Source organism: Cardiocondyla obscurior, linkage group LG14, assembly GCF_019399895.1.
Source record: "Cardiocondyla obscurior isolate alpha-2009 linkage group LG14, Cobs3.1, whole genome shotgun sequence".
In the NCBI taxonomy this organism is placed as follows: domain Eukaryota; kingdom Metazoa; phylum Arthropoda; class Insecta; order Hymenoptera; family Formicidae; genus Cardiocondyla; species Cardiocondyla obscurior.
The window spans coordinates 2,303,823-2,318,576 of NC_091877.1; positions in this window are offsets into that span (position 1 = coordinate 2,303,823).

Sequence of the window (14,754 nt, forward strand, 5' to 3'; positions counted from 1 at the left end):
CGAGTTTTTCCACCTTTTCTTTTATTATTCGGTTCGGACTTTAAGAAACTATTCGAGAAAACGTTTAAATTTAAGAACGCGTTTACAAGCAGCAATCCGTTACTCAACGTAAAACAATAGCGGCCACTCAGTATACAATACTGCAATTTTGTTTCCCTCTCTTTCCCTCTCGTTTCAAATGCCCGGAGCAAATTACGAATGGCAGTCTTTTCATTTATTTGCTCAGAGCGTTTCAATACCAGGCGCATAACGCCACAGCGAATTTGAAAAACAGCGCTGACTCCGCAACGAGACGTTAAAACTTCTCTCTATCCAAAGTTTCCCCATTTCGCAGTCCGGCATTTTTTCGCTTACTACATACATCTTCTAAGAACGAGAATGCACGAGTTTCACGAGTTGGTCGGCGATGCATTTTACGACGGTATTCCGTGACTCTTTTACATAAGATCGACGCGTTTTACATGGCTGTGAAAACCCACAATCCACCGACGTTTAAACGTTTAAACGAAGTAAATTGATCGTCTAGAAAAAAGATCACGTAACATAGAAATTAGCGTCGCGGTATCGGACGAGTTCTCATCGTTTAATATCGACATCGAATCTTTCAGATGTTCAAACATCCGTATCACGTATACACGATGTTTTCACCGAAGCTCGCCCCGGCACTCTGAAATACTTTCTCGTCCCGTTTAGAATGAAATAGAAGGAACGGGGAGGGTTTGGATTCCTGTAAGAGAGAAGTCTCGAGCGACTCGACATGGAAAATTCGAATACGTGCTGGGAGCCAATCTATCCAAAAGGAGAAAGAAGGAACGAGCTGGCGGAGAAGAATGCTACGTAGAAAAGATATTGCGTCCTCGTCAACTCTCACGACAGAGGGATAGACACCACCGACGGGGTGGAAAACCAACGACTTCAATTCTTCTTTTGTCTTGGTAGATTGGAATTATCCCTAACGCGAAATCGTAGAGCAATAAATGTCGGTGCGCGTGTACAATGCCAAAAAAAAATAAAAAAATAAATAAATGAAAAATGGAATGGGAAATACGAATACATTATTGTACAAGCTGTCTCTTGTTCGTTTAATATGACAGCATCCAGAGCGGTTGAATTCAACATCAAGAGACATGTCTCGCGTCAAGAAAAAAAAAAAAGGAAAAAATAAATTAATAAATGTGATGTATTGCTTAAAAGAATGGTAAGTTATCATGTGGGAACATCTAGTACGATTCTGGCAAAGACACCTCGTCTTTTCGATGATTCTAAATCGCACTATCTTTTGAGATGAGAATGGAAAATCCGCTACACAATGCGGCGGATAGCCGAAGTCCTTGAGATGCACGACAAAGGTCCTCGAGCGGAGCTACGTTAGGATGGCACTTGAGAAAAGGAGAAAGAGTAGACCGAAACGTTTTTGCGCTACCTCGACTGTCGAGTGCCCTCCATCTCGATCGAGGCGACGTGCGTGTGTACGGTTACTGAGAGAATGGGCCGATTTGAGTTCGCCTTGTTCAAAAGTGATTCCGTAATCGTCGTAAACTTGTTAACGTGTCGTAAAATTAATTGTCATTTTTATCTTTTCAATATTCCCGAAGAAAGTCAAACGCTATCAATTTTCCCCCCAAAAATTGTTAGTTTTTATTAATACTCGTGCACGGAAAACAAAAATTTTGCTCTGCCGTAGCTAATCATGATTTACTGAAATTATTTTGCTGCCGTAACGTAAAATAAATTTCTCAACTGCAACAAAACTACTACGAGAGAAAGAGAGAGAGAGAGAAAGAAAGAGAGAAAATAGCTATCAGAACTAAGTTATTAAGTGTTTATATTTCACGATTGAATTTTAGTTACCACACGTAGTTTTTAGCTACAGCGGCTACTTCTTTTTTTTTTTTTCCTCCCAATACATTAAAGTTAATGTTCGAGATATAAATTCTTTAACAGCGCGTTGAACTATGTAGGGATGAGATTCACAAATAAAGGATCAACGACCGGGCGTACGTGGTCCGCGAGACGTTGATGTTATCACTGCCGCATTATTCAGGATTTTTCGGTGCCTGATGTCTAGTTGCAACATTAGAATAGCAATATATTCGATTTCAACGAAAGTTGAAACCCGCGTGTTAAGCAGGCGGAATAAATCTTGGGACAGAGGTCATTTTACACAGCAAGAATGTCCGTAACATTTGTAGCTAGTCCCTTTCGTCGTCACCGTATATACACGTCTCTGTGGGGAGAGCACGCACGTGAGAGGATATTAATGTCTACATGACGAAACTCGTGCTGAATGCTGGTCGAGTTTCCGCTTTCTAAAGCTTACCGTCATTGCGCAGTACAGAATCGCGTGTTTAACTTTCATAGAAAAAAGAAAAAAAATTAAATTCTAATACCACAATCTGATTATTAATAAATACTCTAGCAAAGAGAAAAGAATTGTAATCACAAGTATGACATATGATAACGTGTCGCTTCGATTGCGCGTTAAAAAAAAAATGCGTCATTAATTACCACATTTAACGTTAATATTTTAATATAACATTTTGTTATCTAATGTTCACTGTCTTTGACATGGATAAACTTTAAATTTTAATTGTCTTTAAGACGCATTGTTACAAAGTTTTCCTTCAGTAATTGCTCTCTTATTTCGGTACGTTGATCAATATAAAGTTGCGCTTCCTTGCCATGATCTTAAATAGTATAGTATACCATGAATGCGGCTCCATCCCAATGAGGGAACTTCCGACGACTTGATTCTAATTAACTAGAATTTATAATCCGCGAAACTAATCTCTATTTTTCGAGAGAAAGAGAGCGCTTTAATGGTTCTTTATATGCTTACGTCGCAATTCATTTCCAAGCTACTGATGTGAATTTATACTTCCCTCTGCCTCGGCGTGTCCGCGAGTATCCATCTTCTTCTTTTTTCCCCCTCGTCTTCATATTTCAGCTTGAAGTAGGAAGCCGGTAGAGCTTGCTTTTCTCGGCGGAGCGACGAGAATGTAGCTATTTTCATAATTTGATGAGAAGGAGCACGTCTATGCTATTAAAAAAAAAAAAAAAAAGACACGTGGAAGTATCTGTATCGTTTACTTGCGAGGGAAAAAACATAGATATAAGTGTTTCGTGCATATATATACTTCGAAAAGAAACTTAAAGAGAAACAAAAAAAAAACCATGCAGAAAAAAAAATAAGAAACAATTTCCGTAGAGAGTAAAGCCGACAAGCGATGATATTACGTGGCGTGCAATTAAGAAGTTAAGGACAGGACGGTCTTTCTTATCTGAAAGTTTTCAGCTCGGTGACAAAAGCGTGGAAGAGCACGTCGTTCTTGGAGCCGGTTGACGCACCGGACGAAATTAACGAGTGCTACGCAGTTTCGCGTCAAGAAAAGGAGCTTATGGAGAGAAGTTTGTCTACCACGTAATTCCTTTCGTTCGGAACTCGCCCGCGGATAATTCACTTGTTCGCCCGAGGTCTTTTCCGAGATGCTCCAAATTCATCCATCATTTATCGGGCTCCTGTATTTACGCCGCGCGATAACGGGGGTTTCCCTATCATAAAGTGCCTTAGCAATAAAAGTTGTCACAAAAGGTCATCGCTGCCGCTCGAGGGAAGAGAGACGCCGATGACTAGGCAGGTGCAAAGTCCCGGGTTCCACTTGATGGATGTGTAGTATACAGATTTTTGATGCGCGTGGCGAAAGGGGAGAAGTAGGACGGACTACCTGTAAAGTGACTATCACTGTCGGCTTTTTTTTTTTTTTTTTTTTTTTTTTAATACGTTTATTATTTTTTAAACAATAATTTTAACCGTTCGTTATTTCAATCGTTTTACATACGTGGATAATTGTGTAGAGTGTAGACGTTAGCTTACAAATAGATTAGTTTAGTTTATCCATACATAATGCGTGTGAGTGTTTTTCTTCTCCTCTTATTTCTGTTAGAGTAATGGCTCCTTGTAATAATTAGGTAATTAATATTTTACACATATAGCGTCTCTGCTTCCGCTTTCTCTCTCTCTCTCTCTCTCTCTCTTTTTTTCTCTCTCTTTCGCTTTATTCTTTCCTTTCACACATTTCATCAACTCTCACTCGCTCACGTTCTTCCAGCCCCTTTCTTCTATCCCGCTCACCTTATCAAACACCCCCCCTATTCGACTTTCAGTCGGGAGCGGAATTACGTGAGGAATTATAGACGGATTTAAGTGCCATTTGCCCGTCGGAGCGAAATCGAGCGAGCTCGACCGTATTAATGCGTTATGCGAGACGGCGTGTGCGTTTCGTGACGAAGCGACGAAAGAAACGCGACAGTAACACAACGCAGGAACGAACGTACTTACAAGTGCGTGCTCACGTAGCTGCACTACATGCGTGTATGTGCCTGTGCACAATGTATATACGGGTACGATTTGTCGCGGTTTAAGCCCCGGCGAGCCCTGTCGTTTTGCCGGACGTGAGTTATGCGAACGGCGCACGTGGAATCGCAGATATCGCGGGATAAATCGCGACACGATAACGTCACCCGACGATGTGCCCACCGCCGATTTCCTCGGGCAGCAGCGATCGCCGGAAGCGAGTGTCGTCGCCGACGAGAATTACAATATCGCGCATGTTCTCCGACGCGCTTAAATTCCCGCAGCAAACCTACGGGACTCGGTTCATTATTCTCGATAAAAGCGGCGGGTTGAAAGTTCTTATTCGTTTTGTCGCACTTGAGCATTTCGCGTTGCCGAACTTACTGCCCGAACTGCATTTACTGTTGGGCTGATCGAAAATATGAGCGTTGTTGAAATTATGTTAGGAATTAAAATCCTTGGACACTGAATTTTAACGTTTACACGTATAAATAATTTGATATCACATTATTTTTTATTAATATAAATTTTATAATTACCACGGGGTTATTAGAAAATTAATAGAAATATGAATCATATAATTATTGAATTATTAATAAAGAATTTGTATTAATTTTTGCACGAAAATTAATTAAAGTACAATTAACGGGAGCAACTTTTTGTTTTTCTTTGATGTCTTCTGTATCTCTTTCTTTTTAAATATAATAATTTTTTTTTAAAACTGTATTCTTTAGAATTCGTGAAGTATTTTGCAAATCTATAAATCTTACCGCAACATCTTATTGCTTACTTGCGCATTTCTTGCTGCGATGCGAACGTCAGCCGCATTCTGTGCCTCCGTTGTTCTCGCAAATGCAGTTCGGCGTCTTGCGATCGTGTGATCTCGTTGGCACTGGTACATTATGTCACATCCGGCACGTCGACTAGGCTTCGCTACCGTTAAATCGGGTGTATAAAAGAAGTCATAAAAGTTACTATACAGTCTATCGTACGGTTTGTCGACAGCGCTTTAGGCTCGCCGAGGTTTAAATTACAACCTGACTGCTCGAAATAACTGGAATTATTTTAAGATATCCGCGCAATTAATTTAGATATTTCGACGTGCAAATACAGCGTGTCGATAACGTGCGGCAAATTCGAAAGAAAACCAAAAAAGTCGGTGGCGCGTTGAAAATTTAGAATCTAAAAGATTATCATCGATCGCTGAAAAGTCATTAAGTCAGGAAACAATTTTTCTTAAACGAGATTAAAGTGATCGAAATATCTAGACTAAGACTATACGTAATTATTACGACACAATCGATATTCTGACTCGCCAAACCGAAATTGACGCGACATTCGCGAGGCCGTGATCGAATATTCGAATATCGAAAGAACAAGACTTTCTGATTTTATCCAACGGTGCGCTGGCACAAACGTGTATATAAATCGCGAGTGCTCGTTCGCGATTCGACGAGTGCATTTGTAGCCAACGCCGATATTCGAATATCGATTCATCTGTGACGATCGCAATGACGATTACCTCACGGTTTTGACGGAAGTGACGGAGAGAGGATTTAATTGTAAAATTCGTCGATGCGACGCGAACATCGCCGGCGTATTTTCGACGTGACTCATCCGTAAAGAAAACTTTCGCGTACATCCGTATCTAACAATAAGCGTCAAATGTATCAATCTAATAACGAGAATTATAATGGACGCACGTTGGGCAGGTGGCACTCGTTTCTAAGACATAGCAGACGCACAAGGAACAGACGGACAGACAGACAGATAGACAGACAGACAGACAGACGGACAGACAGACAGACAGACAGACAGACAGACGAACAGACTGATAGACAAACAGATAGACAGAGAGATCGGCATGTCAAAAATGTAGAAATCTCGGTGTGATTCGTTGTTTATTTAAAACAAAATTTTTTTTTTTCCGCCTCCTTCTAAAAATTTTTTTGTCCGCGCCACTTCTCGCGTGCGCATTGCCTCTTCTCACAATCTCGATTGCTGTTCGTCCCGCGTACATTCCACTTATCGTTCACACTCACGCACCCCTTTTCTTTTACGCCACCACCGATTGATTTCCACCACTTGCATCGTTCACTCGGGACTCGCCAGAACGATAATAATCCCCGCTAATAATATTCAATGACAATAATAATGATAGTTACAATAATAGGATAATAGCGATTACAATAATAATAATCGTCGTAATCGTATAATAACGATTCGCAATGACCAGTAATGGCGGCGAGAAATATTTTCTATCTCCCTCCTTATCATGCTCGTCGTAGCCACTTCAACTCTTCTCTCCACTTCGCATTGTATATACATATGTATAGCAATATTTATCTCACTTTTTTTTCGTTACGCGTCGATTAATTAAGCGCTCCATTTTCTTATTTTTATTCTCTCATTCTCTCTCTTTTTCTGTCTATACAACGATAATATAAACACTATACCGACAATGAAACAGCGGTGATGTAACGACACGCGACTTGGCGTAGAACACGATATACTTACTTATGAAATCGAAAATAGCAGAGAAATAAATAAACTCTTTAAAAAAGTAATTAATCAAAAATTGAAGAGCTGTGTCTATAAGTTATTTTAATTTTGAATCAATTAAACATTTACAAAAAAAAAATAAAAAATAAAAAATGATTGGCACTGAATAAAAAGATAGCATTGACGACTCCTTTCGCTGCTTATGCCACTGTCGCGTGTTTTCCACGGCGCGCATTTCTTACCCTACGAAATTATCTTTACACGTTTCTTCATTTCGGCGTCTCGTACCTCCTACACCCGCTTTAGTCTTACGCAAACGTAACCACGCACACGCACTCCGTGCAAAACCCCACGAATCCCGACACGCACCGCATGCACGCGTATACGGATCATTCTCGCGGATCCTCTCACGCATCCACGTACGCATATAGTATGCAGCATTCACTCGACAAATACATGTAATGAAATATATTTCAAGCTGACTTAATATATAGGATAACAGCTTCATCTCCATTTGTATATCTCGTTTTAGGTCGTAAATCTAGAGGATTGGCACGAGTCCGCCGTACGATTCGATTAGTTAGAAAAAATCTAGAATTTCTTAATTACCCGTAATTTTATCGTAAACATGTAACTGTAGATTCGATACGTTTACTCTCTTATTAACACACGTTCGCCTACATATTACGGATATAACAAAACGCTCGTATGTTACTTCTTCTTTTTTTTTTTTTTTTTTTTTAATCTTTTCTTTTTTTTTCTCTTATCCTTCCGTGTATTACACGTTACTCGTGTGTACGGCCGCGTAGTTGCGTGTAGTTTTGTATGTATGTGTACGCAGTATAGCAGGGCATACTTGTGTGCGAGCATACGCGTTTCGCACGCTCGCACGTGTGTACAAACTATGTACCGTATATACGTATATAATATGCGTTCTTTATCTGCGTTTTATTATTAATTTTTTTTTTTTATTTTTCCCTTAAACGCTCGTTACCTCGGTACCTAATTAATGTAATGTCGTAGTCGTGCCTCTCGAGCGCCGCGTCAAAAGCGCGCGGATTCCGCTCATCGAGATCGCCAAAAGAAAAAGAAAGAATCGGGAAATAGACGAAGGAACCCAAAACGCAGAGAGAATAGGAGAACAGGGAGCGCGTCGGAGTTTCGATCGGAACAGACCGAAAGGAAGTTTTATAACTGGCCTTTTTTCCTAGCGACGGCGCACAAACACTTTTGCACGCGAGATACACCAACGAGACAGTCGGCTATCGAGTCCTGCTCGTTCATAAAAAAAAAATTTGCATATCGTTTTAACTTCCACGTTTCTAAAATATATATTAATTAAAAACAAAAAAAAATTTGAAACGCTGCTTCACTTACGCTCGATTATGGTGACGTGTCTGCGTCGCAGCGCGTAAACGAAAATGCGATCGTGGTAACAATGTTACAGCTAGTGTGAGGCAAGATATGTGCATTGCAATAGAAAGTCGCGGCACCCTTAACACCTGATAAACGCGAGAAAGGAAATGGATTGGAAAGACCTTTGTCATGGGAATGAAAATATTTCTCAATGTCTCGGACGTGACTCCGCGACCCTTAAACTGATGTATCTCTTCGTGACGATCACGACTGATGCACAACAACGACTCGCGTCCGAAGCAGGCGTTGAGTTCGGAATCGTCGCTAGCTGAGAAGACAGCTTTCGCTCCCGCTGGCGAAGGTTCGCGGACAAAACTCGAAACCTCTTTGTCGGTCCGTTGACCGAAACCGGCCTATGCGAAAGAAAAAAAAAAAAAGCACGTTATCCTTCCCTCTCCGCTTGTTTTTAATTTCAGAAGCCCTCTATCTAAGCGAAAAGCACTGCGCGACGAGGGAGGATTTCTTTTCCTTTCTCGTGAAATATATACATACGTTGTATGAATATGCGTACGTACGTACGTACGGAATAAATCAGGATATATGTGTGCGTTTGTGCTGTAAAAATGTCGATCGGCGAGTCGAAAAAGTCTTTTCGATCCGTCACGCGAATCGTGAAAAGAAACGACGTAACGTGACCGAGAACGACTCGATAATTCGCGAATGAACGTCGTTTCCGGTAAAATTGCCTACTTCTGTTCCATCGCGTACGGATACATGTATAGATGGCGATATATAATATATTTCGAGGGTGACGATGATCTATTAGAAAACCGATGTTCGCTACCTATCTTTCGCTGAAAGCGTTAGTAATTTTCGCCAGCAATTCCAGTTGAAAAATATCGACTTTATCATCTCTAACTGGTGTCGTCGAATGCTCTGGTGTGCGTATGATTTTCTGCAAGGCTCGTATTGATCCACGCGTGTATGCATGTACGTATGTACACGCGGCGTATCGGAAATCGTACGTTTTCCCTCAGTTGCAGACATACGAACTCGGTCTTTCACTAGCTAAAATTCCATTTCGTTTAACGTCAATAGCACTTCGATTTGCTTCGTTAGCTGTTTTGTTATCTTTCAGATCAACTCTTTATTCAATAATAACAATATCAATTTTTATCGCAACACAAAGATAAATATATGTGCAAAATGACAGAATTGAAAATTAAACTTCTCATGTAAAATTTTCTCTCTCTTTTTTTCTTTAAAAAAAAAAAAACTTGAAATTAATAAAATAAGTTTTATTTTTACTCATTTCTTTAAGTTTTATCTTTTAAAGGCACTAATAAATCGAATTTTATAACGCGACGTGTGCCATTAGCGAGTCGAAGGGAAAACGTTCGATGGAGACGACATTTGTACACACACGTGTGGACGTGTCTATGTATTCATGCGATTTGTATGGTGCAAAATATGTAGAAATATATTCTCACGTTCTTTCGGCCCGGTTGCAAGCGCCCGGGAACAGAACGCGTGACAGAGACGGAAGCCACGAAAAACTATTCTTAGATTTAGTAGCGTGTCACCAATCACCCCCAGAAAATTCTGCGGACGTGAGAAAAGAAAAAAAAAAAAAACAATAACCGGCGTCGTAAGACCCGCCACGAAAAATCACGGCGATAATCACCCTCGCCGCGCTTCTTTAAAATTTCCCTTTTCTTTCTTTATCACCTTTTTCTTCGTTTTCGCGTTTCGTTTAATCGTAGAAAATGTGAGGCGTACAAAAATGGTGTCCCATGGCACACTCGATGCACTCGCGTACTTTTCGTCTCGCGTGCCGCGTTTCCCCGTCCTCCTGGGCACTACTTTTAGTCTTTCCTTCTTCCTTCGCACAATCTTTCCTGCGTTTACTCTTCCGTCGCGAACGAGAAGCGAATGGCGTGGATAAGTACAGGGGAGAAGGCTGCGTCGAAGGACCAACTAGTCCCGACTTCTTTCACTTGCTCTCATTTCCATCGTTAGTCCGAGTCGCCCGTTATCGTTCCTGCTTCCATCGAGAACGTGTAGAAAAAAGGGGGAGGAAGGAGGGGGGGAGGGGTAGGGGAAGGCGCGATATATTTTGCCGCGTTTTTTTTATCATTCGCCGTTGGCGAACTCGGCAACAAATATTTATGGATGGCCCTGCTTGGTGGCCGGAGCAATAAATGTCTGATTGTCTTAACATTACTATCAGTTTTATATGAGTTCGTCCTTTACTATTAGTCATTTATGATAGTTATTAACAGTGTGTCATAATATTCTTATCTTAAAGATTAATTAGCACTCTAGAGATAAGAATTGTTATTAATATTGTTATTTAACGTTATCGTTATTATAATTATCTCGTTATTCTCATTATTGTTATTATTATTATTCGCTAAATATCACTATTATTACTATGCATTTATTTTTCTTATTATTACGGTAATTTCGTGTTTTACTCTTACGTAGTTAATTTATTACAATTATTAATGCGTCGAGATACGGCTATTTTTACGTTTAGTCTAATAATCCTATTAATCTCTCGGACTTGATGGCCTCGTCGCGTCCGATGTGGTACGTACACTGCGTCGCGTATAATTTACAAACGGGTAGACGTACCGTCGACCCAATAAAATGATAACATTGTCCCTCTCGGTACGCATACTCCGGGGTCGGTTGCGATTAAACGTTCATCCCCCGTAGACGTCGACGGCCGCGTTCTACGGTGTAATTTTATCTTTCGTAGAGTATAATTTTGTTCTAGCATTAAGTAACACATACACAACGTTGAGCAAAGATTTCGATTAAATCCGTTCGATCGCTCGAGAGGACTTCGAGGGTCTCCCATCGAGTTTCCGGAAACGTTCACTCGGCGACTACAAAGTGGGCGCGCCTCGCCCTTCACCGTTTTCTTCGATTACGTTAATCCCTGCTTTTAATCGCGCTCCGCAACGTACACGCGCAGAACTCAATCAACGTCGTCGATTCGCCATTGACCGACGAGATTTCAATTGCAACGAGAGAGAGAAAAAAAAAGAGAAAAAAAAGAAAAAAAAAAAGAAAAGAGCGTTGCACGTGCGATCCTTTCGTTGCTTAAATAATTATATTTAAAGACATATCCGTACACATAGAATTGCACTTATCCGATTCTCCGACAGATATATTCAAGTTATCGAAATTGGTCATTTAAATGTTAAACTCTCACTGTGAAAAACGAGGCGCGAAATATCGGCTGTCCGCTCACGGCTCTGGTAGCCTCATTAAATTGTTCCGATATATTTATTGCGTTAAACGGAACGTCAACAATTAACGCGGAAGCGCGCGGGACGCGCGTGCATGCAGCTGAACGCGCGTACGCTTTCGCGGTTTGCAATAGTAACGAGCGAAATTCGTCGGACGCGTACATACGCCCCGCGAACCGCGGATTGACCATGGTTAAACCACGCCGCATTCTAAAAAGCATCCACGCGCTCGGCCTAGCTCTAGCTAGTTAGTGGCCACGGTTGAATTACGTAAATCTCAAGTGACGTTTGCGTGCGACCGAAATCACCGAGTCGCGAAATTTCTGGCAAGGAGAGAACCGAGAGCGCGTTAACGTCCGCCCCCTTTGGACGGAGCCTGGAGCTCCGTCGTCGGAACACCGGATAACACCGTGTAACAACGACGCTCGTATAAAGAACAGCGGTTATCGTTACACCGGCATACAATAGCGACGTCACCGACTAGTCTTCGTGTTCGCGGCGGCAAAACCGCAAGTGAGGAAAAAAGGAAGTACGTCGTCCTTCTTCGTTCTTCGCGGCCGCGACAGTTTCGCTGAATTATAATTTAATCGCGCGCAATCCGCTCGACTGCGAGTCGCATCTGTTTTCACGTCGGGAATACATTTATTTATATATATATACGCGCGATGCACATTGACGGGCATTCCGTACATTCCGGAAGTTCAAGAAAGCTATATCCTCGCGACAACGATTTTTCACCGCGTAATCTATCGTAAAACTTTGGCACTTTGACTTGGCTGTTTATGCTGAGAATCTTTCTGATCCCGCGACAACGTGACTGATCGATCCGCGAGAACATTTGTGACGAAGCGTCCACCTGCGACAGCCGGCGAAACGCCTCGCCGAGGAAATTCGATAGGAAAATATCCGCGTATCGACGAGAATAAACAGTATACCGGGGATAAAAGCATATCGTTTCATATTTTCGTGTCCGCTTGAACGTCTTCTCAATTGTCTCCCGCTTCTGCGGAGGCAAGCAGAGAGGCTCGTAGGAGAAGATCGAGACGGCGCGAGCGATATCTTCCACCGCCGTTTTGATCTCGGATGAAGCTCTGTCGCGAGGCGATAGTATCGACTCGAAGTATAGGCAGTTGGTGTCTTGGTCGAAATACTCTCAGTAATTGTTGGCGTCGGATTACAGTTCTCGGCTCTTCTCGCGGGGTACAAAAAGAGAAAAGGATCGCTTATTCCTTATTTCGGCAGTCTGTGCATTTGGTCGAGGTTTGCTTCGACGATCTCCAGAGCGGTACCATCTTGATCTGAGGTGAGGTGAGGTACGTCGCGGTGACGACGCGGAAGAAGAGACGACACTTCCCTTCGTTGTTTCTTTCCCGCGCGTCTCGCTTCCCGAACGAACGTTTCGACGAATGGTAAAAGGGACGAGCCCGAGTAGACGAAGAATCCATTTCCTGGTGAGAACCGCGTTTGTTCTTCTCCTCTTCAAGCTAATTATACCCGGGCTGCTTAAATTTAATCCCGGATAGAAGTTCTACTTGAATTAAAGCAAATCCAGTTTCCGTTGTGCTCTTTGGCCTCGTTATTTTCTCTGAGAAAGAGTTAATTGCCTCCAATTGTTGCGACTGCTTTAAGTAGCCTTTACTTCGGAATATTATGTTTCGTCTTCTCTATGCGAGGCAAGATGGGTAATTTATTTACTCGCTGTGCAGAGTACAGCTCCATTCGAAGTTCCGCGGAAGCATAAGTAAATCAACCGTTAAGTAAATATGTCTTTCAAGCTGAACCAACATCAAAACTTCTACGCTATGCATTTAATGTAGACTCATCGTCCGATGAGAAGTGGTCAAGTTGAGCAGTCGTGCAGCTGGCGGTTTATTTTAATCCCCGAACTTCACCAAGGCAACAAGAACACGAGCTAATCAAATCGGATGAATGCGTTCTTCTTTTTCGCTTCTTGCAAACTCATTTTCGGGAACAATTCATCTTCGGGATCGACGAGTCCGAGATAACTAATACGCTCCATTCTTTTTTTTTATTTTTTTTCAATACGTCCTTACGACTCGTAGCCCGCAACGTTTCATCGACCAGGTCTGAATCACGGCGGCGCGTTCGACGAATTGTCGGCACCGTTGGTCATTATTCTTGCCGACGAGAATATCCGACGGTACACTTGATTCGACGTCGCGATCGAACAGAATGGCGAAAGTCATTCGACGAAAGGCGACGAAAGTACAAACGGGAGTTTATGCAAAAGAGCTATTCTTCGCCGGCGAAACGATAGACGAAGAATCACTTTGTCGACCTCTCGCCATTGACACTTCCCCCGATGTTTTTCCTCCCCCGCGATTCACCGGTTACATCTTCGTCGCCGCGAGGGATACGATTCTTCTAAAGTTCCCCCGGGTAATTGGCGCGGACGCGCACAAAGAGTCTCGTAAAGTCGAAGGGTACTTATAGGAAGACATGCGATAGTAATTCTCTGCTAAGTGTCCGCCTTGATCGACGCCTCGCCTCGTTAACGATCTACGTTCGCGAACGCTCAAGAGAGCTACGTTTGCGGTCTCAAAGATGCTTGTCGCGAAAGATTGCGCGAGGGAACGACGCTCAAAGACACTTGATCTTAATTCGAAGGCGCCCTTTCGAGGAACGACTCGTTGCGATCAATCGCTTTTCTCGCTACGATTATCGCAAATAAACTTCTCCGCTTTCCGCATACAAGTGCTAATGTTTTCAATAAATTGAATTATTTACGGCATCTCTAAAGATAACGCAGCGATCGTTACTACTTTACGTATTAGATATAAAAGATTTACTTCTACGCGAGTAACTAAGAAAAATATAAAGGGAACCTTTGATTACGAAACGTGCGCGTGAATCCTTAAAACAAAGACATTTTATATAACGGTGCTTATATGTACAATTATTAATCTTAATATTCGCTAATTGTAAATTCTTTTTTTTTATATATCTTAGAATAAAACTCTTTTTTTCTTTTCTTTTTTCTTTTTTTAACGTCGCATTTCTCCCTCGTGCAAAAATACCGCACAAGTTACAGCTTTACAAAACATTTATGTAACAAAAGCACGATGTAATTACTGATTAGTAATTACACAACGCATTGGTAACATTTTGTTATTACAGTTAGCCATTTAGTCGCGATAGGATCTCGTGCCGGAAGAGGAGTTAGCTTGTATTAACAATGCGGATTCGTTCGCGTAACATAAAACAAATTTACGAATCCGGAAATAAGTTCGGTAATTAGAAGTCGTCAAAGTAGTCAAAGAA